At 35.2% G+C, this 26,961-nt stretch overlaps 1 long non-coding RNA gene across 3 annotated transcripts; it reads right to left on the reverse strand.

Annotated features, from left to right (window-relative positions):
- Positions 1-1,151: 1,151 nt before the first annotated feature.
- LOC133816160 (uncharacterized) lies at positions 1,152-24,182 on the reverse strand. 3 transcript variants are annotated; one of them, XR_009885042.1, is made up of 5 exons: positions 24,026-24,182; positions 23,563-23,644; positions 23,232-23,336; positions 5,475-5,615; positions 1,152-1,408 (listed from the first exon to the last, which is right to left on the reverse strand). It is a non-coding gene; the product is annotated as an uncharacterized LOC133816160 (long non-coding RNA). The 3 variants fall into 3 exon arrangements; XR_009885040.1 differs by lacking the exon at positions 1,152-1,408 and having other exon boundaries at positions 5,350-5,584; XR_009885041.1 differs by lacking the exon at positions 1,152-1,408 and having other exon boundaries at positions 5,350-5,615.
- Between the last annotated feature and the right edge of the window lie 2,779 nt (positions 24,183-26,961).

Raw genomic sequence — 26,961 nt, forward strand, 5'->3', positions numbered from 1 at the left:
CAAAAAGTTAATCCAAGCAAACATAACTCGGACCTATTGGTTATGATTTTTTATGAAAAAAAATTATATAAGCCTTCTTTATAATTAGGGTGTGTTTCTATACTTAGAAAAATAAGCCATCTTTCTTATTTTCTAAGTCTGTTTCTAATCATCCTACATGACTTAATTCTCAGGCTTGAAAGTTGTCGTTGTTCCAAAGTTAACCATATTGAGGGAGGGCTGGGATCAGTAAAATCATTCCCACTACTATGGCCCCCTAATTCTCAATATAGAACCTGATCCATTGATTTGTATCCATTCTCACCGAACTTAGTCATTATTTATTATGATTGTAAAAAAATCAAACTCATACATGTTAAAAAAATAACAATAATATTCATTTGGAAAAAGGTTTTCACTAAATACAATCATAAATGCAAAAATAAATAAATAAAGAAATAAACTAATCTAAAAATCAGGATCTTCTACATCTGACCCTTCATCTAAAAAATCATCATCTATCTCCTCATAATCATCATTATCTTGAGCCTCAAAATTTTCTCGGGGAAGATTCGTAAAGATTCTATGTTTTTGCTCATTAGTGAGAAAATAATATCTCATAGCTACTGGTAATTCATCTTCATCATCTATAGTCTCCCATATTTCTTCTAAAGCTGAAATTACAGAAGGATAATCTTTAAAAAGTCTAATCACTAAAACATATTGCTCCGCAGCTCTCATCATGATTTGCTTAGTAGTTTGGAGGTGAATTATCTCCTAGTTTAGTGGAATAAGAGTAATCTCCGAGTTATTCTTTCTAACACTCCTACTGTATTCATTGGCTCTCTAATCCTTTTTAATGCCTTAATGGCTTGAATATCCTCATAGGTCAAGGCTCCACCCATTCTTAACTGAAAACATAAGGACTAAAACGTTAGCTAATAACATAAACATAATAACTATAACATAAACACTTACATTGGCGGTTAGATTCGGAGCTTGAGCGTGTGTATCAAGGAGATCTTCATGCATATGAACCGTTTCCCTGATACCAACTGTAATGACCAACTATTTCTAAGACATTGGACCATTAAAACTACTAGACATGGCTACTATTTTGGGAAACATACATAAGAAATAACATAACTTTATTAAAAACCCCAAAATAAATATTGTGCAAAATACAAAGTAAAACATGAAATATAAAATACGGTATGGGTACCCATTGTTTAATACATAAAAAAATAAACCATAGATTTTAATTGTTTAAAATACCAATAGCAGAATTACATCAAAACATAATTTAAAAGACTAAAAATTAGCGTCATCATTGATCGATACGCTGTCCATTCATTCCATTCATCCTTAACACACAAGCCAAGCTGCCAAGAATCCTTCCGCCTTCCATAATCATCTTCCTGCATCAAAGCTAAAAAATAAAGGAGTGAGCCTAATGCCCAGCAAGGAAAATCTACTAACAATCATATATCATAAACATAAGAAATATGACTATAAAAACATATATCATATAGGACTACAATATTAATGGTCATTAACTCATTAACATGGCATGTGATAAACCATTTTTGGTCCTCTGTCTACTAATCAAGGTAGGTTAGATCACATGGTAGTATATGATAACCCATCTAGGTCCTCTACTAGTCGAGGTAGGGTAAATCATAACTCTAAACCATGAAAATGATAAATAATCTTGGGTTTGCTATCTAAGAAACTATAAGCCCCAAGCGACATAAAAGATTGGGGTTTGCTATCTAGGCAACTATAAGCCCCAAATGACTACAAGACATATTCATACATATATGTACATATCGTAACATAAAATATATAATAACATAAACATATAATCACATAAAATCTATCTTATTTTCCTTACCAAAAGTCGGGATATTTGGGAACAAGAACGAGGTTAGAATACTCCTAAACCAACAATAAAAATGGTGAGTTTCTCTAAAGAATAAAGATGAAATGAGAACTAAACCATAAAGAGGAAACTTACCAAAAAGAACCTTAAGTTTCAAGAAACTTAAATACCTAATCAAGAATCATAAACAAGAGTTAGGATCTCGAAAAAAAAAAAAAAACTAAAGAAAACTATAGAATCATAAAGAACTGAACTTAGGGATAAGAATACCTTGAATGATCTTATGGATTAATCTAAACTTCAATACCTAAATCTCACTATATCTCACTTCCCAAGTGTTTAGAAAAGCTTAGAATGATAAAGCTTTTAACCCAAAACCCAAGTGTTTCTCTCTATAGTAACACTAGCAACTTGGAGGCTCTGAAGACTGCTTGAAGAATGAAGAAAATGGCTGAGTACTAGGTCCTATTTATAAAGTTCAAGGAGTGAAACTAACCCCTTTTAATTTGAATAAATAAATGAATATAAAATGAAAAATATTTGAATTTTCATTCAACAGACGCCCAGAACTCGGTCAAAATTGTTCAAAGGCGAGTCCAAGTGGTTAAGGGTATTTTTAAATGTAAAAATCATCAAAATTCAAAAAAACATCACCAGGGGCGATATATCGCCTACCCTGAGCGATATATCAGCTCCACCATAATCCCGAGCCCCGTTCGAACGTTCGTGCAAAGTCGACGTGTTTTCCGTATCTCCCGTAGGCGATATATCGGCCCCTATAGCTGCGATATATCGACATACGTTGATATATCAAACATGTAGTTGCATTTTTTCAGCATATTTTGAATTGAGTAAACAGCTTTGACCGAGTCATAATATGATCCCAACAGTTTCTGGAAGGTTCTAAAGCTTCTAGATCTTTTTTTTTTATTTAAATTATTCATCAAAAATACTTAAATCCTTAATAAACATGCATATAACAAGTGTCATGCTCTTAATGGTTATATCTAAACCTTAGGTTATAATAAATATATTTCTATGACCAACAATATTAATCAAACCTTATGTTATAATTAATATTCTTAAATTATAGGTTAAACTTATAAAATCTATAACTGTTGCTAGGAGTGTCCAACTAATTCCCGACTTGAACCGAAATCCACGGTAACTAACATACTACAAACTAATACTAACTACTACTACTACTACTACTACTATCTAGCTAGCTAAGTAAATATTCTGGAACTCTACAGGGATCCTCACCCTCAGGCTCAAACGTTACCATTTTATTTTTACAATCAATGGTTGTCTCATATCTTGCTAACCAGTCCATTCCCAGAATCATGTCAAAGTCAGTTATAACCAACTCTATCAAGTCAACTGACAACTCTCTTTCGTCCACTGTCACTAGTAGTGATATGACCCATCTCCTGGAAACTACCAACTCCCCAGTGGGTAATAAGGTCCCGAACCCCACAACATAGTATTCACATGGCCTAAACAATCTATCAATAATCCTACTAGAAACAAAAGAGTGTGTAGCACCAGAGTCAATCAGTACAGTATAAGAAGTGTCAGCAACTAGAAAGCTGACTTTGTCACTACTGAGGGACTAGCCTCAGCCTCTGCCTACGTTAGTGCGAACACTCGAGTTGGAGTCAAGCTGTCCGCCTTTTTCGGCTCCTCTTTCTTCATCCTTGGGCAGTCTTTTTTTAGTTGCCCCACAATTCCACATAAAAATCAGGCCTTCACCCGACACTCTCCCAGATGACATCTCTTGCATCTGCCATACTCTGGATATGGCCTCCAGACCTCATTGTTGCCCTAGTAGCCGATTTGTACACCCCGTGACCTTCTATCAGGGCTGAAAGTCAAAACCCTATCCAGGGTCTTCCCTTCCTTGTCACTATGGCCTCCGACCCTACCAATTCCTATAAAGGGAAATCCCATCCTCCTAGTATCCCTTCTGGCTGTGTTTTCGCGCTAGATCTTGTTCTCAGCGCCCTCTGCAGTAAGGGATCAATCCACTACCTGAGCGTATTTCATCACTCCAGGTGCTGTAGTAATCTTGACATCCCTGGCTATCATAGAATTCAGCCCCTATGGAATCTCCCCTCTTGGTCACATCAGTAGGAACCAAGTCCATAATAAACTTGGCTAACTTATCAAACTTCAAGGCGTATTCTGTTACTAACATATTTCCTGAACCAGACTGTTGATTTCATCTGCCTTCGCAGCTCTCATTGCGTCATTGTAATATTTTTCATTAAACACATCTCTGAATTCTTCCCAACTCATTGTGGTTACATCGCTAGTCTGGGACACCACCTCCCACCAGATTCGGGCATCCTCACGAAATATGTACGTGGCATAAGACACCCTCTCGTTCCTCACAACCCTCATAAAGTCTATAATGGATGTGATCATGCTCATCCACTACTCAGCCTTGAGTGGATCTGCGCTAACCTCATATGTCAGAGGGTGTTGTTTCCTAAACGGGTCATATAACAATTCCCAACGGTTATCTATCTCTGTCTGTTGTTGTACGACTGATACTGTGGCAGCAGATGGGGCTACTGACGCAGCATTCCCTGCCAGAACCTACTGTTGTCTCAACTGACAATTTTGTTCTTCCTACCTCTACAGCCTAGCTTGTATATCAGCAAGCACCTTTTTCCAAATCTCACGAGTTGGCGGAGGGTTTTGACCCTAGTCATTATTTCCAACCTGATTTTCAGCACTGGCTGGCTCATTTGATTTCCCTGGAAGCATACTTCCAAGTCTATCTGCAATCAATGACTCGGCTTATCAAGCAATAATAACAGTATGTCATGCCAACCCATGGTCCAAAACTGATCAAATAAGCATTCACATGCATTGACAATGCTAATAAGCATTCCAATAACTTCACACACATACAATCATGCTAATCAGCACGGCGATTCATATTTATGCTCAATCAAGGTGCTAATAAGCATGTTACTAACATTCACAAGCATCAACAACGCTGATAAGCACATTCATGCATTCATATGCATAACATAATGCTATTAAGCATTTCTAACATTCAAGAGCAATAATGATGCTAATAACCAATTCTATAGCATTTACAAGCATTAATTGTGCTAATAGCAAGGCACATCTTTAACATGGATACAACAGTCAAGGGCCAAGGCCTATCAGAATAGCTCATGCTTTCTAATTAGACAAGCAGGTGAGGCATATACATTTTATTTAAGAAATTGCACACATAACAATATTAATAGTTACCAAACCTTGAGTCAAGCTTGTTTTTAACGGTCAGTGCACTTGCCGAGTCCATCATCAGGAACCCTTAAACCTTGGTAGCTCTAATACCAAGTTGTAACGCTCTACTAATCAGGGACCGGTACGACGTGTGTTTAAAATAGTGATGGACTCTCTAAACGAGTCATTTGGACTAAAACATTTGATTAAGTGACTAATGGTTTAGGTATTAAAAATCTTGGTCAAGGAATAAACATTTCCATTAAAACTTTATTTTACAAGGGATCCCCAAAATAAAAGTTTGAAAATCGTTTACAACACAGAGATTACAAAATAAGCCGACCTAAGCGGCAAAATAGGGTCCAACCTTAGTTCCCCTGAGATATCTCGGCCGCAGCGGTCAAGTAGACTGCATATGTACACACCGCCTCTAACACTCTCCAACCCATGGCTGACCAAGCTTCTTCTTACCCTTACCTACATCATATAGCACCCATGAGACAAGGATCTGCAAGAAAACGTTTTTAAACAAATTCAGATGATCAACAGAATATAACAACATGCCTAACAGTAATAACTGAAACCAAGCAGACACATGGTACAAGTAAGCGACCACAGGGTCGCACAAGTGCGTATCGCACTTTCATTTATTCAAGTGGCATTTGAGCCAATCAATTGCATAATACACTCCTAGGGTGGCCTAGCAAGAGCGGCATGCGATCTGCACGCATTGTGTCGGCCACAACATATAAGACGAGCTTTCCAATCAGGAACAATCATACATATAATATATTCATCATACACAACACATTCCAATGTGCTTAAATAGATATTCAACAACACAATATAATCATGTTCATTAACAGGGGCCCAAGCCCTAATCATATTTAAATTTCACAATCCGGCCAAGCCCTAATCATATTTACATTTCACAATCGGGCCAAGCCCTAATCATATTTACAGTTCGCAACTAGGCCAATCATTAATCGAATTTACTTTTAACAACTAGGCCAAGCCCTAATCACGTATCTCACGCATCGGGTGCAATTTTCTTACCTTGAACCTCGTGCGAATAATGAAACGACCCTAAGTGCTATCCCCGACCCAAGCCTGGCAGAAACCCTAGCCACAACACAAGTATATTTTCATCAGGAGTTAACCCTAGAACCTGAGTTCCAAACTAAACTCTAACTCTCAAAAGCATTGTTCCCAGCTAACGGGGCACTAAAAATGTCCCTCGAGCCCCCAACCGAGCTCCCAAATCAGATTCCCAAGCCTCGGGGCCTAGCCCTTAAAATTCTGCAAACTGGCATTTTGGGGCCCCTACTCGGTCGCGCCCCCAAAATGTTTGGGTTTTCCAAGGCATTGGTGCGATCGCGCCAACTTTTAGCGCGGTCGTACCCTTGAACTCGAGACCCAAATCAAAGTTCAATTTACCCCTTCTTGAGACACTAGCGCGGTCGCGCTAGGTCACCAGAAACATAAATCGAGCCCAAAACAAAGGTGTTCTTCCCCAATTTCTAACTCTGCGATTTCCTACAAAATCAGACCTTGAATTCGAAAAATACCAAAGTTTCTAATAGGATTCCAACCTCAAAAACATAATACTAGGCCTAGGCACCGAAACCCAATACTAAATAACCACAGAAATACAACCAAACTTCCTTAAAATCCCAAAATCAAACTTTAACCCAAAACACCAAAAGGCAAGGAAGAACACCAAGAATGATCTTGATATCCTTAACTCAGCTATTGGATTTGAAATCCCCACCACTTGCTGATCTTTGCTAGCTCCTAATCACCCAAGGGAACTTAAATTCCTCAAGCAAAATTCCCCAAGGACACACTTGCTTCATTTGTTGTCTCAGCTTCCAACTCCACACAAGAGATAACCCAAGAGAAAGGAACAAGAATATGAACGTGAGTGACCCAAAACCTTCTGCTAAGGTTACCCCTTACTCTAGATATAAGGTAATTGACCATTTTACCCCTAGCCAAATCAATGTCCCTCAACAAAAACCAAGGGCATTCTAGTCTTTTGGCATAGTTTCCACTAATCTCAAATAAGTCTATCAAACCAAATATTCATCAATTAATTTCCGCTACTCAATAATTCCCAGTAATTTACCAAATTACCTAAATACCAATAAGCTCACCCTGACCTGGGTATTTTATACCATTGTGACTTTTCCGCTAACTTGCTCCCTAGGATCGCCTCATGCTGGGTAACTCAAATATATCAACATAATAGTGTGGTCACAATTATAAATCATATATATTTACAATTATACCCTCAGCGGGTCAAAATTACGAAAATTTCCTTCATATAAGAAACAGATCCACATGCATATTTAATATACTTAAACATGCAAGCATAATCATATCATGATAAAATTCACATAATAACATGCATATAATACTTAAGCACATAATTAACTCAATTATTGCCTCGTGACCCCCTAATAAAGGCATTCCATATTAGGGAAGTTGGGGCGTTACAATACAATAGTCATTTTGCCACAATTTCCACTAAACCACAATTAACACCCTAAATTCCCAATTAAATCACTAACCTTCCAAACACTAATATTTTTCTCAATAATGTTCCAATAATTCCCCACATATGCAATAACTACCAAAATACCCCTTGGCTCACCACGTGTAATAACCCGAATTTTTTTTTTTTTGTTGTTATTTATTGTGTTTTATGTAAACATTATTCTGTGAATTAATTTTTTTTTAAGAGTAAATAATAATTAAAATAATATTTGGTGAATATTATTTTAATTAAAGAAATGTGAGTTGATCGCTTTAGATCATAGTGTGGGGATTTAGATCTAAAATGGACATTTTGTTCAAAGAGTTTTAGTATATGATTTTATGTATTTGGAATCCACATAAAATCATAGAATCATTTTAGACTATAATTTTGTGACTTGTGACTTATTCACCCAGAAAGAGTCTATGAATAATTCAAGAAGAATTTTATGGGATTAAAGTGGTCATTTTATGTTGAAAGGATTCACCTAAAATCATAAGCATAAATTTAAGCTAAAGTCATATTTTGGTATTTACACTATAGTTTTTATTTAATTATTTTTAGATATAGTTAAATGCATTTTCTGAACAAATGCATAGGTTCGGCTGGTGGGAATTTTTTTGAATATTCAAGGCAGTTATTAGAGGTTAGAAGGGTGGGAATTAGAATCACTTTCTTCCTTATCTCTTTCAGCCATTGTCAAACTTGAGAGAAGAAACTGAGAAAGATATAGGAGAAAGAGAACATTGTATTCTTATAGTGCACGACCGTTTCGGGTCCAAGAAGGAGAAGTCAAGGTGAGTTTTTCTTTGGTTTTCTTTGGGTTACAGGCTTTAGACACATCCTTAGAGCCTCTGTTTTGATTGTAGAAGAAAGCAAGAGAAAGAAGGGGGTGTTATAGGGAGTTCGGTACAATAATAATCAGAAGAAAAACGTAAGTCCGAACCTACCTTTTCGTTGATTCTTCTCTTAGATTCTGAATACTACATCCATGTGAAATGGTTTGGTTACGTTCATAGCATTGTGGACTAAAGTGGGGAGAAGAAGGAACCCCAAGAAACCAACCACAGTAAGAGGTACAAATCCGTGAACTTCCTTCATAGTTTACGGTACCGATTATTTTTCTGTGTATGTTATTAGGTTGGCTATGAATTTGTTGGCTGTTTTGTATGGATTTAATTAGTGTTTTGGGAGTAGAAACATTCATCAAGGTATTGGGGATAGTTTTAAAATGAGTGATCTTGAGGTTTGGGATGTTTTGGTGATGGTTAGAGATGGTAGTGTGGCTGGCCGTGCGTGGGAGGATACCACTTTGGTGGTCACGGAGGTAGACCGGTGGTGGTGATGGTGGAGGTAGTGGTGGCCGAAGGATGGGCATGGTGGTGTAGGGATTAAAGCCGTGGCTGCCATGGTGGGGAACCTTGGGTCCAAGCAAGGTTCGGCTGGCCATGGTGGTGAACGTGTGTGAGGATGATGGAAGTTGGGGTGGTCACGTGCATGTAGTAGGGTGCATGTGTTCAACTGGTTACAAATGGTTACAGATTTGTAACCAAATGGGACAAAAAGTGGTATTTGGTCCCAAAACTTTGGAATTTTGTCGCGAAGCTCGAGATTAGGAACCCCAATGTCTACAAACTGATATTTGAGGATCGAGGTTTAGAAAATTTATCTAAGTAATATCTAAGATTAATAAGTTACTAACTAGGTTCGGGAATTATTATTTAAGCTTCATGAAAAATTCTAAGTTCGGGAATTAGTTTCAAAGTTTAGATTTGATGACTTAGAACCTACGAAATATTTTCAAAGACTTAGAAAATATTTTAGGAAGTACAATATTACCGATTTTAAGTCTCAAGGTCAAGAGGTGGGCTCGGGGCTCGGGTTTGGGCCAGGGTCGGGAATTTTAGTTTTTGATTTTTAAATTCCCTTATTTATATTTTAAAATCTTAGTAAAGCATAAACTAAGACATATTGTCCCAATATGATTATAGGGTCTAACCGCGATCGGAAATACTCACAAAGATATAATTCGCGAAAGCTAAGGACAAGAGGTAAGGAAGTATACACCAAGAGTAACTTAGCTTGTTGTGATTCTAGTGAATTGTTTGCATGTTTGTAGATTGCTGGTTAAATTCTAGACGCTATATATGTGTGTGATTATATGGCTGGATGCGCATGATAGTACCCATCTATCGGGTTTGAATTTGCTTAGTGCAGTAAAGTTATCATGAATGTATGTCCAATGTTTATGACTGTCAAGGGAAACCTTGTGAGGGTGGATCCCATGCAGCCGTGTAGTGGGGTTCACCGTCCAGTCCGTAAAGTCATCGAGTTTTAGCGGAGATTACCCTTTTGGCACGGGATGCGAGTATTCTCTGGGCCGCGGAGGCCACCCGGGGATCATGACCCCACAGATAACTCGATGGCTCAGTACAAGGCCTTGTGAGGGCGGATTCCCCATGCAGCCGTACAGTGGGGTTATCCGTCAAGTCAGTAGAGTCATTGTGTTTAGCGGAGTGTACCCCTTTGGTACGGGAGGTGAGGTTGCTCTGGGCCGTGGAGGCCACACTAGGATTAAAACCCCACAGATAACACGATGGCTCAGTTATATGTTTTCAATATGTTACGCAACACTTTGACTTATGTGAATATGCTAGACGTGTTGCTCAGTTTGCAGTTTCTAGATATGCATTTCTGTTATGAAAAGTTTGTTTTGAATAGTAGAATCATGAGTTGTAGCTAGCTTCCTTACTGAGCGTTATAGCTCATCAGTTACTCTGTGTGTGTAGGTAAGGGCAAGGCTTAAGGAGCAGTGCAATGAGCTGGAGGGGATTCTGTCTGAAGTATGCATACTGTGAAACAACCGACCTGCAGGGTTGTCAGGGTTCTCTTAAGTTTTCCGCTAAGTCTAGTAACAATTTTATCAATTTCATGTTTACTAGTTCTACTTAAAGAAGGCCCTATGGCCACAGACTATTTCTTAAGTTACGTTTAAACTACGTTTTGTTTTTAAAACTATGGGATCCCATCCAAATACTATTTTATTTCAAAGTAATCCAATGTAAAATTTTCTAAAGTTTACTCTAAAGTTTATTTACTTTTTAACGTCCGATTTTTACCAAAGTTGACCGTAAGGGTCCAGTTGACCCCGGATAATCATAGTCGTGTTCGGTGGGTCTAGTTAAGAAAAGTCGGGTCGTTACACCCCGAGCCGAGTATAAATCCTCATTGTGACTTTTTCGCCAAATCGCTCCAAAGGGTCGACTCAAGCATAATATCGCTAATATATCCACATAATAATGTGGTCTCAATTATATAACACATATAATTACAATTATTTCCTTAACGAGCCCCCAAGCATATTTAATACACATAAACATGCATAAGGAGTCATATTATAATATAATTCATATATTTTACATGATCATACATATATTCAATTAAATTCGCATAATTCACATATAAATCCAATTATGCATTCTTGGCCCACTAATCAAGGCACTAAGCCTTATTAGCAAATTTAAGACGTTACAGATAAGTGTAGCGACACAAAGAGATAGATGTACCGTATACAATATAGATTGTATTGGACTTGGACACGATGAAAGAAAGAACTTATGATAATCTCTGTTAAATATGGAAGTTCAACATTCATCAATGGATGTTTTTTTGAGACTTGACCTATCGGATAAATTTGTGATTTTATGACTTTTGACTTATCGGGTAAGGTTCAATATTCCTACGACCGAATTCTTGATATCTTGGAGTCATAGAACTATAAGTGGCCGGGAACATACTTCACAGATATGGAATCTGCTCCTTACTTAAATGAAGGCAGATTAGTTGTTCCATTTAATGTTGATTCGGGGCTTGAACATAGAGCGCTCAATATCTCTTAGAGAACAGAAATTTCATTCTACAATTAAATTTATAGAATAATGTTCATTAGAGGATCAATAGAACTAATAGATAAATACATAATAAGAGAGGTTAGCAAACATTAATGCCCAACTTTAATTATGAACAACTAGCAGAGGGTCATAACTCATGGAATGACTAAATTAATGGACGACTTTATAGCCATAGCTTCTAATAATATAATAATGTAGTTTTGAGGGTTCAACTATGAATTTCTAGTGGAAAAATTCGTAGCTAATAAATTAATTAATAGAACAAAGAGTTAGTGAAATTAATTAAATTATTGGAGTTTAGAACTAGGGGTCCATATTGTCCCCGTACTAGCTCGATAACACAGAGGTAGGATTTTTGTATCAAAAGGAAATAATTAAAAATAATAAAGTATTAATTTTTAATCTCACAAATTAATATTATTCGTGAAATAATATTTAGAATATTATTTACGAAATAATAAATGGAAAATAAAATTATATTGTTAATTTTGTGAAATTAATTTTTATTGAAAATTAATTTAATCATATATTAATTTTGTGGTATAATTGTATACTACATAAAATAATATGAAAAAGACCTAACAAATATAATTTTATAGAGATAAAATAGCACAGGGCCCAAAGCCCTGTTGTTGGCACCAACCACAGTCCAAAACATAGGCCCACATATAGCACTACTACAAAATACCATTTACGGGACACTTTTTTAGGACATGCACATAAATGCAAGTCCTTAAAAATATTTATGAAGTTTTTACGATACTCATTGAGAGTCCTAAAAAAACGCAATTTAGGCCTCGCAATGAGTGTCCTAAAAGAAAATGCGAATCCTAAAAAAATCTGGGCTATAAAAATAAGTGTTTTACTTAATATTTTTAAGGACTTGCTTTGGGAGTCTTTAATACTCTTTTAGGACTCGCAATGAGTGTCCTAAAAGAATCTGCGAGTCCTAAAAAAATCTGGGCTAAAAAAAAAGTGTCTTACTTAATAAATTTAAGGTCTTTCTTTGGGAGTCCTTAAATATTTTATGTAAAACACTTAAAGACAGCCATATACATTTCGAAATATAGGGTTACATACTTAAAAAACTATACAAATTGGGGGATTTTATTACTCAAAACCAGCAACCACACGGCTGATCCAGGAGGTGAACGGCTGAACGGACCAAGGCTGAAGGAGATGAACGGCAGCAGGTGGTGAACGACGCTCGACGGAAGTGACGGTGGTGAACGGCGCTGGATTCTCGGTTCCACCATTCTCGGCGGCGCTCGACAGCGGCTGTGCTCTCTCGGCTCCAGCACTCACGGCAGCGCAGCTCTCGGCTCCAGCAGTCTCGCCGGCGGTGCAGGGTTAAGGCTCCAGCAGGTTGTCGGTGTGGGTTCCAAGCGGTTGCTCACGTACGGTTCCAGCCGAACCGTGGTTCAGGTATATGTCTTGCTTTCTTTCTTTTTATTTGTTTGGTTATATAAATATATATATTATAATTTTAGATATATATATATATGATATATATGATAAATATATATATATGATATATATGATAATATATATATATATATATGATATCAGATTTATTTATAGGATTGGTATTTATTTATTTATTTATATTATAAAAAATTGGTAATTGGTATTATATTATTTATTTATATTATAATTTGTAATATTATAATATCTGATTTTAATATAGGATAATAATATAGGGTAATAATTTCATATTATAATATAGGGTAATAATATAATTTCAAGTTTTAATATTCAAAAAATTAAAATAATATAGGTAACTAGAATGTTTATAACAATAAAAATAATAAACCCAATGGTTATACAAATAAATAATATAGGGAACTAGAATGTTTAAAACACTAAAAATAATATAGGCTAATAATTTTCTATTTATAATATGGGGTAATAATATAATTTCAAGTTTTAATATACAAATAAATAATATAGGCTAATATTGATACTATTTGTTATTTTACAATTTTGAATGATAATTGTATTACTTTAGTGGAGTTTGAATATCTTAGATATTCATCCGTAGTGAAGTAAGTTCTGGGAATTCTGTGTGATACGGTGATAACGGAAGATTGAGAACTTGCATGTCTTAGTGAAGTAGGTTCTGATAATTTTGTGTGCAGCGGTGATATATGGATGAAAACCTGTGTGCTGTTTGATTTGTTTGACATGTTGGTGTTGATTGTGACAGATGGCTAGGCTAATAAATTAGGGGATATGCTACCCGATTTTCTATAGATTTTTTTCTACTTAGTTTTGTGTGGAAATATGAAAATGATAACTGCCACAATGATAAATTTGTGATCTGGATATTTAACATTTGACCGTCTAATTAATAATTAAGTTGAATTTCAATTTTGCTACTAATCACAAAATTTTCTTAATCCGAGCCTCAAAAGAGTCGATTTAGAGTAACTATGTATGACATGTTATTTGTGCTTTCGAGATTATAAGTGCAGGATAGGTCTTTCTAGAATTTAAATCAAAATCCTCATCTTTTCTCTCCCAAAAGAGTTAGTGATGTGAGTGGTGTGAGTGCTTGGATACTATTTGGTTTATTTTTTCAGATAAGCTACGGTTTGGTTTCCTATATTAATATACAGTTTAGTATATATTATTTTTTATGGATTGATTACATATGTTTGCATACTTATATATTAATTATTGTCTTAATTTGTGTACAAAATTTGATAATAAGATACTAAGTATATATGTGAGTGAAATTATATGATACCAAAAATTTATATCTTTGTCCTATTAAAAACTTAGAATTATTTTATGATTTTACTATTACATTAAATTTGGTAATCACATTCTAGTTGGTATATATGTGATTGATTAGATCTTAAAATCCAAATCACTCATTGTGATTTGGATCCTATTTATCACAAAATTTTGATGATTTCATGCATTGCATGGTAAAAACATAATAAAAAAAAATTGGATTTGGATTTGATTAGGTTATATTATGAGATCATTCATTATTAGTATATATACCAAGAGAAGAGAGATCAAGGATCTATATTTGATCACATCAAGGAAATTTCTTTAAGTGTTTGTTTTGTTTAGTTTAAGTGGAATAATGATGAAGCTAAAGTAACTTGTATCTTATATTTATTCATCTTTCTAGTATTGTTGAAATCAATGCATATAAACACAAACCATTATTATTAACAAACGAGCAACTTTTTGCATGCCTTAAATTTATAATATAATTAGACACACACACAGAAAATATTTCTAAATAAAAAAAGCTCTTAAAGTGTTCATTAGACAAATAATATTTGATACAAGTGTGACATGTAAAAGAATATACAAGTATGTATGCATATATTTGTTGTGTTGATTTTAACCTTTTTAAAAGAGCATGTCAACATCTGACATTTTTCTTTTTTTATAATGTTGATTAAAATGAATAGGTTAATATTTTGATTGGTCTTAAAGCATTTGATTGGTAGCTAATTGCAAGAGGTATGTTGCATTTGATTTAGTTTTTAAAAAATTCAATATTTTACAATTTTGAATGATAACTGTACTACTTTAGTGGAGTTTGAATATCTTAGATATTCATCCGTAGTGAAGTAGGTTCTGAGAATTCTGTGTGCTGTGGTGATAACGGAAGATTGAGAACTTGCATGTCTTAGTGAAGTAGGTTATGAGAATTTTGTGTGCTGCGGTGATATATGGATGAAAACATGTGTGTTGTTTGATTTGTTTGACATACTGGTGTTGATTGTGACAGATGGCTAGGCTAATAAATTAGGAGATATGCTGCCCGATTTTCTATAGATTTTTTTGTACTTAGTTTTGTTTTGTTTTGTATGTTTATTTTATTTTATTTTCTTAATTTTAATTTTTTATTAAAACAAATAGGCGCAATATGGACAAAGAATGGATGTCAGCTGATAGGATGTCAGTAGAATATATAAAAGAGGTCGATGAGTTTCTTAAATTTAGTTTGGATCATGCCAAAGATCCAAACTATATTTGTTGTCCTTGTAGTAAGTGTGGAAATATGAAAAAGATGACTGCCACAATAATAAAAGAGCACTTATATTTCCACGGGATAGACAAAAGTTATAAAATATGGTATTGGCATGGTGAAGAGCTTCATGTTACTCCGGACCCTCCTATGATGAATGAAGATCGGAATTATAGGCAATTGGATCGTGAGGATAATTTAGATGAAATGATTGACGATGCATATTATGAATCAGAAGTAGATCCCGTTAAGTTTGAAAATCTTCTTAATGACGCTAAAAAGCCGATTTACTCTGGTTGCACTAAATTTTCAAAGTTGTCAGCCCTTCTTAGATTGTACAATATAAAAGCCAAAAATGGATGGAGTGATAAGAGTTTCACGGAATTGTTAGTTTTTTTGAAAGATTTACTGCCTGAAGAAAACGAGATGCCCGTATCATTTTATGAGGCTAAGAAAACTATGTGCTCAATAGGCTTGCAATATGAAAAAATACATGTTTGTCCTAATGATTGCGTATTATATCGGAATAGCCTTGTAGATGCGAATTCGTGTCCTACTTGTGGTGTGTCCAGATGGCAAAAGAAAATGAATTTAGAGGAAGTTAAGGAAGGAGTACCAGCAAAAGTTTTGTGGTATATTCCTCCAATTCCTCGTTTGATTCGATTTTATCGAAATGTTGATCATGCTAAGAATTTGACTTGGCATGCAAATGAGATAATAAAGGACGGTAGACTTAGACATCTTGCTGACTCACCAGCGTGGAAGACAGTAGATTTTGAATGGCCTTCATTTGCCAATGAACCTAGAAATATTCGTCTAGCTCTTTCTACGGATGAAATTAATCCTCATACTTCTCTCAGTAGTAAGTATAGTTGTTGGCCTGTTATGCTAGTCATATATAATTTACCGCCATGGCTTTGTATGAAAAGGAAGTTTACCTTACTGACCTTGCTGATATCTGGACCTAAACAACCTGGTAACGATATTGACGTCTACTTAGCTCCCCTAATTGATGACTTGAAAACTTTATGGAATGAAGGAGTTAGGACTTATGATGCATACCGAAAATGAGAATTTACCCTTCAAGCGGTGTTGTTATGGACAATCAACGACTTCCCCACTTATGGAAATTTATCTGGTTACAGTGTAAAAGGATAAAAAGCTTGTCCTATTTGTGAGGAGAAGACTTTCTCTGAATATTTGAAACATTCCCGCAAGGTGTGCTATATGGGACATAGAAAATTCTTGCCCCGGAGACATTATTTTAGAACTTGGAAAAATGCATTCAATGGTGAACAAGAGTTTGGTTTGGCTCCAGTTCCTTTGACTGGGAATCAAGTACTTAATAAGGTATCTGTAATTCAGTTTAAGGTAGGAAAACCTATTATTTGTCCAATTAAGAAGAAGAAGGGTCGTGGAAAGAGTGTTGGCAAGGATAAAACTGAAGTTAGTTTGACTAGTGCGGATGAGTCTACAAGTCCTTGGAAGAAAAAATCAATTTTCTTTGAGCTTTAATATTGGGAAAAGTTACTTTTGCGACATAATTTAGATGTCATGCACATTGAGAAAAATGTGTGTGATAGTCTAATAGGAACTTTATTAAATATTCCAAGTAAAAGTAAGGACGGTATTAAAGCTCGGAAAGACATGGCTGCATTGGGCTTGCGAAAAAACCTACATCCAAAAGCTGGCCCTAATAGAACATTTTTACTGGCAGCTTGTTACACACTCACTAAGGATGAGAAAAAAGAACTTTGCAATTGTCTATACAATATTAAAGTTCCAGAAGGGTATTCTTCAAACATAAGAACGTTGGTGGATATGAAGAATTTGAATTTGGTCGGCATGAAATCTCATGATTGTCATGTCCTATTCCAACACATTCTACCTGTGGCTATTCGTGGTGTGCTACCTAGAAAGGTTCGAGAAATAATCACATGGATGTGTTTGTTTTTCAAGTATTTATGTTGTAAGACGATTGATGTTTCAACGTTAGACAATTTACAAGTGGAGATTACTATAATCTTGTGTTACTTAGAGCGATTCTTCCCACCTTCTTTTGACATAATGGTGCATCTTATAGTCCATTTGGTTAGAGAGATTAAACTATGCGGACCTGTTTATTTAAGATGGATGTATCCCTTTGAGCGATACATGAAGATTCTTAAGAGTTATGTTAGAAATAGAAGTAGACCCGAAGGATGTATTGTTGAATGCTATATTGCAGAAGAAGCCATTGAATTTTGTTCAGAATACTTGCATGGTGTGACAAGCGTGGGCGATCAATCTACATTAAATAAAAGTAATGGTGGAAAAGGTGGTGTTATATGCTCAATAACTCAAGATGAAAGACATGAAGCACATTGTCTTGTATTGCAAAACATTGATGAGATTCAACCTTACATCGAGCAAGTTATCTTAGACAGTATGATATCATAAAACATTATTGTGATATTTGTATTGTTTCATACTAATTTTGCATAAATTTATGAAGGAATCATTTTGTTTGGCTTCGGAAAAAATATCCATCTAAGTCAAAGAACCAAAAATGGATCCAAGATGAACACTATCGTACGTTTAGTACTTGGTTAGAGAACAAGGTATTGATTTGAGTAAATAATTTTAAATCTTTTGTTTTGATTGCATGACATGTTATTAATTATTATTTCATTTTTTTTAACAAAGGTTGCAATTGAAGTGACCCACACGTCGTGTCATGTGTCGGACATAGTTAAGTGGATTTCTCGTGGTCCTTCTCTGAATGTGTTTAAGTACCCATCATACATCGTCAATGGTACTCAATTCAATACTTTGGAACGAGATAATGTAAGAACCACACAGAATAGTGGAGTTTGTATTGTAGCAAAAACTGTGCAAATCTCTAGTTCAAAGGAAAAAAATCCTGTAGAGTGTGATATGACATTTTTTGGAGTAATCCAAGAAATTTGAGAATTAGATTATACTACAACTAGAGTGCCGGTCTTCTTATGTGATTGGGTGAAAAGTGACAAGGGAGTAAAGGTTGATGATTTAGGTTTTACTTCAGTTGATTTAAATCGAATTGGGCACAAAAATGATCGTTTCATAATGGCAACACAAGCCAAACTAGTTTTTTATGTGAATGATCCATCAAACAAGCAATGGTCAGTCGTGGTTCCTACTCAACCGATAGATTGGAGAGACAAAGAGAATGATGTACATGACTTACCACTCCTTCAACAACCTGTCACAATTCCCGAACCACAGCTTACCGAATACCCTATTGATGATGGTGTAGATGACGATGATATTTGTTTGCGTTTTGATGGTGACGGTGTATGGGTTGATCATATACTGTGATAAATGTTGACTTGTTTTTTTTTCTTCTAAAGGTTGGATTTGTTCATTTTATATTTAATTTTCCTATCATATTGACGATTGTCTATTAACATTGTTTATAATCGTTTCCTTTTCAGATATTTCCATGGCTAATCCAGGAGGTTTTGATGATGATTGTCCACTTCTTGGACTTGATGATGATTGTCCACTTCCTGGACTTGAAAATAATGTTGGTCAGGAGGAGAATAATGAGACTGCTATAGTGCATGTGAGATCTGTTAGGGGACTATGTACCATGCCCGACATAGCCAAGATGCGAAGTGAAGGTGTTAAGGTACCAATCAAGTTCAATGAATATGGACAAGTGATTGGTACAATGAGATCAAAATTGGGATCAATGATCGGATCAACTATCAAGAGGTGTGCTTCAATCACACACACGAGCTGGGATAAAGTCCTAAATCAGACAAAGAAAAATTTTGGGAAATCATTAAGGTATTTTCTCTATCACTATAATATATGTTGTTTGTATTTTTAATGTAGACTAACGATATGTATTGTTTTCAATTGTAGGCTACATTTGACATAGACCATAAATCAAAAAGAAAAATTATGACAAGGGCGGCAAAACGATGGAGATCATTCAAATCCCATCTGACTAAGGTATGCATCTATGATGTACTTGATGCAAATCCGACCATCAAGACGTTCAATATGCCAAGAGATTACTCACAGTTGATCACTAAAACAGAATAGGATGAGTTCTGTGTTTCACGCATGACTGATGATTGGAAGAAAATAAGAAAAATACATCAAGATCATCGAAAAAAAATAAACACAACCATCATATGTCACGAGGTGGGTATTTGTTGGCACTGGAAAGGCTGCAACAAAAAAAATTTGGACTCGAGGTGTCTGAAATCGACAGGTCACAGTTGTGGTTGGTGGGACATTCTAACAAAAAGGGTGAGTCGGTTGGTACCGAGGCAACAAGCGTAGCTCGCAGTAAGTGTACTACATTTTATATGATTGGATTACTTATTTTTAATGAGAATAACTATATTTCTATATTTTGTTTGCAGGAGCACTATAATAAGCTCATGAGTGAAGGAAAATTTGAACCTAATGGGTCTAAGGATGTGCTTACTATGGCATTAGGCACCCCTGAGAGCAGAGGGCGAGTGAGGGGTATTGGGCTCGGTGTAACGCCTAGCCAATTTTGGAAAACCCCACTACCCAGTAAGAAAAAGGGAAAGGAATTTGAGGCTTCCTCAGTTGAGGCTCGATTTGCAATGATGGAAGAAAAATACTGTCAACAAGAAGAAATAATGAAACAACAACAGGAAATGATAAAAAGACAAGAGGAAATGATGCGACAATTTATGGAACAGGTGAAAGGACAACATAGTGGCTTTGGAGGATCTTCTCATGCGTCAGTGCCAAACTATGGATCACCTATAGATCAGGTGACACCATCTCATCAGGCATCACCGAAATCACAGCATCAACCTCTAGCACCCCCGCCCCCACAACCAGAAGAGGCACCTGTGTTTATCCCCACTCCTGGCTCAAATCAAGTATAGCTTTATCTTTTTAAAATCTAAATTTGTGAACTTGTATAACATATTTATACATATCTAAATATGTGCAGGATAAAATGATTGAATGTAAATTTGCATTAGGCTCTATCACTAACATCGTTGGTAGGGGATACATTCTAGTTACTAGTAGCTCAGACGTACATGGAGAAAACATAGGAGAAAACTACCGCGGTTCAATTGAGTTTGCTGACCAACATGATGCTCTACTTGTTAACCCGATCCCTAACAGTGAGATTTATACAGTCAAACAAGCTATTGGGAGTTTGATATGTTGGCCCAAGTCGCTAGTCATCTTCAATGAAGCGACACAGGTAATTCTTTTAAGACTATTAAATTTTTATTTACTTATTCCATTATTAATTATTTGTTATGCGTTTATTAGGAGGTCGTTAAAAAAAAAAAAAAAAGCAAGCTGGGAAAAAAACTTCTCTACCATTAGCACCACAAACTCAAAAACTAGTTCCAAAACGAGCGCCTAAGGAGTCATTGTCACAAGAGGTGCAACAACCATCTCCAATTTCGCCTAAGTTGAGACAAGTATATGAAATCGTCAATGATTGGCCTAAACATGATTATGCCGTTGAAGTGTCCATTGACTTTGATGTGTTTGGCCATGCTTGTGAATACTTTGATCTATTTCGGGATGAAATACTTGAATTTTGTAGAAATGAGATGATTGGACAATCATGCATTGTCTTCTACATAAGGTATGCTAATAATATTTATTGTAAGGATTTCCTTTCATCAACTATTTAGTTTTCTTTTTAATTAATTATATTTGTTGGTAGGATTTTGTACCAGACACTGTTATTAGACGAGGAAAAGAGAGGATCATTGTTGTTTATGAATCTGAATAAGGTTTCTACTTCCGTGACCCGTGCAGATAGTCGTGCTCAAGCTTTATGTGATAGGATGTTATATTGCACGTCTAAAAAGCATGATTGGATAGTTACGCCTTATAACCATGGGTAAGTTTAATTATTATGCTTTTCATTGATACAAACAAATAGAATTTAAAGTTAACAACTGTGTAATACTTGTTCTTTCAACAGGGAGCATTGGATGTTATTTTTATTATATCCCAATTGGCATTATTGTTGTTTTCTCGATCCTCTCAATGCACCATCAAGGACAGCCATCAAGGAGACCATTCATGATGCATTTGAGATGTATTTCACAGAAAGAATGAAAGCACGTCAAAAGATCAACAAACGCTCATCGGGAGTAATGTATTTCCAACCTACGGTATGTTTCTATTTGTATAGTTTATGTATATGTAAAGATGTTTAAGATATTTAATACTAAGAATTGTGCATGTATTACCAATCTTTATATAGTGTCGTAAACAACCAAACAATATCGACTGCGGATATTACATTATGAGGATGATGAAGAATGTACTTATCAATGCCCCTCGTATCAAACATTTCTTGTCGAAACAGGTAATAAACAATTTACAACTACATAGTATTAATCTAGTACAATTTTTATATATGCTTTGAATTTATTACCACTAACATAATTATAATTAATTTTTTTTTTTTTCAGTTCACCTCCGACAAACCATATACTACTCAAGAAATTGACGAAGTTAGAGAAGAATGGGCAATGTCATTTTTACAATTGGTTAGAGCAAAATGAATGATGTTATAGCTAGCTAATTGCAATACATGTTTAGAAATTTTAAATTTATTACGTAAAATTTTTTTGCCAATTTTTTAGTATTTTCTTTTCAAATTTCTTTTGATAGATATTCGACACTCAAATGGATATATATTTTTAAATCAAAATTAAAATTGTAGCTGTATTTTTTTTTTAAAAAATTACTTTTAAGGTCATGCAAAGCGAGTCCTAAAAAATTACCCGCGAGTCATAAAAAATTACTTAAAAGCACTCAACCCGATTTTTTAGGACTAGCATTGCGAGTCCTAAAAAGTTACTTAAAGGCACTCAACCAGATTTTTTAGGACTCGCACTTGATTAAAGGCACTCAACCAGATTTTTTAAGACTCGCAATGCGAGTCGTAAAAACATTAATTAAAGGCTCTCAAATAGAGGACTCGCAATGCTAGTCCTAAAAAACCCTTTTTGTAGTAGTGTAGACCCAATGAGATTAGGGCTAGGTCTTATTTCCATTGTTATATTAATAAAATATAACATCTAGAAAAAAAAATAAGACATCAAATGCATTTCACATTATTTTCGAAGAGAGAAAAATAGAGAACTTTGTTCTCTCTATTCTGTGAGAAGAACGCTCTCATGTGTTGAGATTCAAAAAGTGTGTTCTTGTGTATCTTACCAAATAGCATAGACATCTGCGTGTCTCATTCTCTTTGTGCGAGCCATAGTATGGAAGATGGTGGGTTAGGAGGCTAAGACGTTATTTGATGTACACGTGTTCCACATCTAGAAAATGTATTTGTAATTTTCTATATTATTCATATTCATGTCGCATGAGAAAGATCACATTCTAGTTATAGTTCCTAGAGTGATTTATTCTTATGCTTTAATAATTGTTATTATCGCATTGAAATATTATTCCATGCTTCTGCTGCACTGTCAATCACATGATAAAAAACCATCAGATCACCTACTCAAAGTTATCTCATTGACCAGTTTTGTATTCTAATCTAGGCAAGTAAGATTGTGATTCTATATATAGAGGTTTGTGAAGCCACTAATGATCACTCTTAACAAAAATAAACAAACGCAAATCTTATAGATCATATATTGAGAGCAAAATAGTTCAAGAGCTTACCTTTCTTAGCCAGAGAGGGATTGACGAAATTCATCACCATTCACCAAGTGGGAATATATCAGCTTGATTCCAACAAACTTCGTTGGCCAAGTATAATTCTATTTGCTGCAAGGTTCATTCAAATGCAACTTTAAACGAAATGTGAAATGAAATAGAGGAAAACCACATATATGTAACAAGTTCTTTTGATTCCAGTTTTGAGACAATAAACAGAGAGAAAATCAACCACTAAACAGCCGGGTAATCAAGATCAAGTCCTGAAACTTTAAGTAATCTATTATTTTTAGATCATGATTATTCAACTACTAACAAAGATGAGATAAAAGCTTACCTTTGTCCCTTTCAACTATTGCAGTCTGTGACGACCTTCCTGGGATATTGTGAAGGGAGTGGTTAAATGGATTCTGATCACACTAAAAAGGGTAAATAATATTTGTTTCAATCAATATCATGTAAATAACTTCAAAAATTAGTTGCAGAACATCATGCTAGTGCCATTAACAGAAAAAATGTTGAGAGTGTGGGAAAGATAACAAAAAAAAACATTAAAATTTAAGGTTCACTTGGCCACAACTTCAATATTAGTTCACAAAAAATCTAATATAGGACATGCAACCTAAAGTTCAAATTTTTAAGCCAAAAAATTAAACGGTCCAAGCGAAATAAAAAAAAATGCATTCTTTATAAACCTCCAACTTAGAACACTGAAATATCTCACCCGTAAGTACATTGTTCCTCTAAAGTTTAACGAAACTCCAACAAAAAAAAACTTAGTCAAGTTAAGAACAACTTACCGAGAACCTCGAAGAGCCTCCACTGGTGAATCGACGTCACCTTTCCTTTCTGAAGGACTCCCAAGAAATACCTAACTCTGACCACAATATCAGAAAGCTTCAGTCACACACTATTTAGGGAAGAAGAAATGAAAAATTGGGGAAGATGAACCCAAAGATAAAAACTGAGCAACTGAAATTTTATACCTTTTTTTTAATATGAAAAACTCTATCCCCATCTTTAGTGTAACCGGTTGTGGGTAATAAGGCCATTCATAATGTTTAGACTGCCCCTACAAAAGTAGCATGTCAACTGTCATTCAATTGTTTGGTAGCCCTCTGCTCCCAACCCATCTCCCCAGCCACACGCTTATAAATTTGTAACTATTAAACATTGAACGGCCAAGATTAATTGAATTGAAACTATTATGCCAACCGTTGGATTCAAATTATAAACAAGGAACCACTAATATGACTTGACGAGACCCGTTTCGCCTTCAGATCGGGCGCGACTACATCAGGGTCCATATATATTATAAAGAGTTGTATCATGTCAAATTAGTCAATGATATACCTTTCTATCATTATCCACAAGTGCAAAACAATCCTTTAAACTATGCAAGTTATTCCTTATGATAACTACACTAAAAAACATGTATATGTATAGTGTCTTTTATATATATTCCTATGCAACATCATAAGCACAAAATATTATTAACCAATCATGAAACACAACAAACAAATTTCACAAGTCATTCTTTCCAAAAAAAAAACTAGAGAAGAACTACTATTTGGAATTGTTGTTGGTTTCGGTCTTCTTGCTTCGTTTGTTGAACTCTCCTTCATTTGAATGTGTGCTCTTTCTTTCTTTTTTCGTGCAACAAAGGAACAAAGCAAAATAATTAGCTATACATATTAGCATGAAAAACAATCTTCAAGAATTTGAACTTAAATTGAATCACATAGACTCTTTTCACTTTGGGTTTCTCATTAAGTTTTGCTATTATGGACAACTTTCCCACATTTTTTACGATGCATCTCCAAACCAAACTTCCTAACTTTATTACTAGAAGGAAGCTCACTAACTTCACATCTTCTAACTTCCTTAGGACATCCTGGTCTTTTCTTAACAACAAGAGATCTTAAAACATGTGATCTAGAATTTGGCCATCCGAGCCATTAATACCTTTGATCATTGGAGCATAAGTCATTTCATATGCTTCCTTATAGTAACAAGTATCAACATATTCAACTAGTTTTATATTCGTTTGCATTATACAAGCTAGTGCATGAATGCATGGAATCCAAGTTAATTCCCATATTCTAGAAGCACAAACTATGACATTTAGATCAACCACAAATAACTCATCAGTAGTTGTTACTCCAACTTGAAAATGCAACTGACTAGCCCATTTAATTCTACATATCGAGCCCACTATTTGTTTCTTTCCAAGATTTCTATGGCTTTAGGGGAAATTTGATACTTCCATTTCCTCACAGACTTCCTTTTCTCCACCATTCTCTCCATCGTGTAATTCTTAATCCTCTCAAGCATCACTATTAAGGGACTGTCTCGAGGTGTGAGTATCGACTTGTTGATTTCCTCACACAATTTTTTGTAGAATAATATCACATTTTAGTTTAGTTTTGAAGTGGGATCTACTCCATGTTGTTGGTTTCTCAGTTAGCCATGCTACGTCAGCTAGATCAGCTTGAGCCAAGATAGCCATTTTTTGTTTAACTTTGTTAATAGTTATTGATTCTGCTGCAACCCAAACCATATCCTTCAAGGCTAAACCAGAATGTTTAGACTTAAAATTATTCTACATGTGCCTCACACAAAATAGATGTTCAAAATCATCTACATGCTTTTTAATAGCTTCAATAATCCATTTTTGTCTATCACGATGAATGTGAATGATTGATTTTTGGTCATTTCAATGCCTTCTTTCAAAATCTCTACAAATCAATCCCAATTCACCTTATTTTCTACATTTACAACTGTTGGGGGAGAGTGGACTTACACTACTTATTTAGATAGATTCAGAATGAAACTTATAATGTAGATAACCCAAAAATTCAAGGAAAAAATAAGTGTGAACCGAACAACGAAATCCAATCTATGTCAAGAAGAAGAACACCACTTAGAAAATTTCAACATCGAGGGAGAAATACCATAAGGCTCATACACAAGGAGTATCACTGTCCAAATTCTCTATTTCCTAGTCCGTCATTGATGATTGAGGTTATTTCTAAGAGGAAAGTAAATTTAATTGAATAAGCCATTGAATTCACAAGACAAGCACTTTCTTGATAAATTTCTTGGAGAAAACTTGATGTGTGAGACCAAGAGAGAGAGTTTAGAATTTAGATTAGGGCTTCAAAACTCTAAAATGTCTTTTCTATAATGTAGGCCCCGTCATTGAGTCTAACCAATAGAATTAGAGATTTTAGACACATTATTTGGAGCTTAAAAATGAAATTGTACGAACTAGATAGGCGATGTGTTGCCTGTCTATAGTCGACGCGACACCTGTTGTGTTTCACCTAGGTTTCAAGTTCTAGGTGATGCGTCGCTTACAATGAAGCGACACAACACTAGATAGGCAGGTCACACTTCTAAAAAAATACCTTGAGCACCTCCAAATGCTCTGAAACTTTTTGGGCATCCTTAGATACCTCAATGTATCTCTTTGGACTCGAAATTACAATTTTTCAATGCCTTCAACAAAAAGTCAAATTTCACCTACATTATGTGAAATTGTTAGGATTTTACACCTAGCTTGTGTAATACCACTGAGGATTTGTATTTTAACCAATCCTAACACCCCCCCCCCCCCCCCACTTGGTTAAACACAAACATTTACCTCTAGCTCATAAACAACGTTGGTGCCTAAAATAAACTGCCTTTCGACTTGAACTTTATCTTAGTGAAAGTACCATAAACCTTATCAATA

The sequence above is a fragment of the Humulus lupulus genome, chromosome 2 (assembly GCF_963169125.1).
Source record: "Humulus lupulus chromosome 2, drHumLupu1.1, whole genome shotgun sequence".
In the NCBI taxonomy this organism is placed as follows: Eukaryota; Viridiplantae; Streptophyta; class Magnoliopsida; order Rosales; family Cannabaceae; genus Humulus; species Humulus lupulus.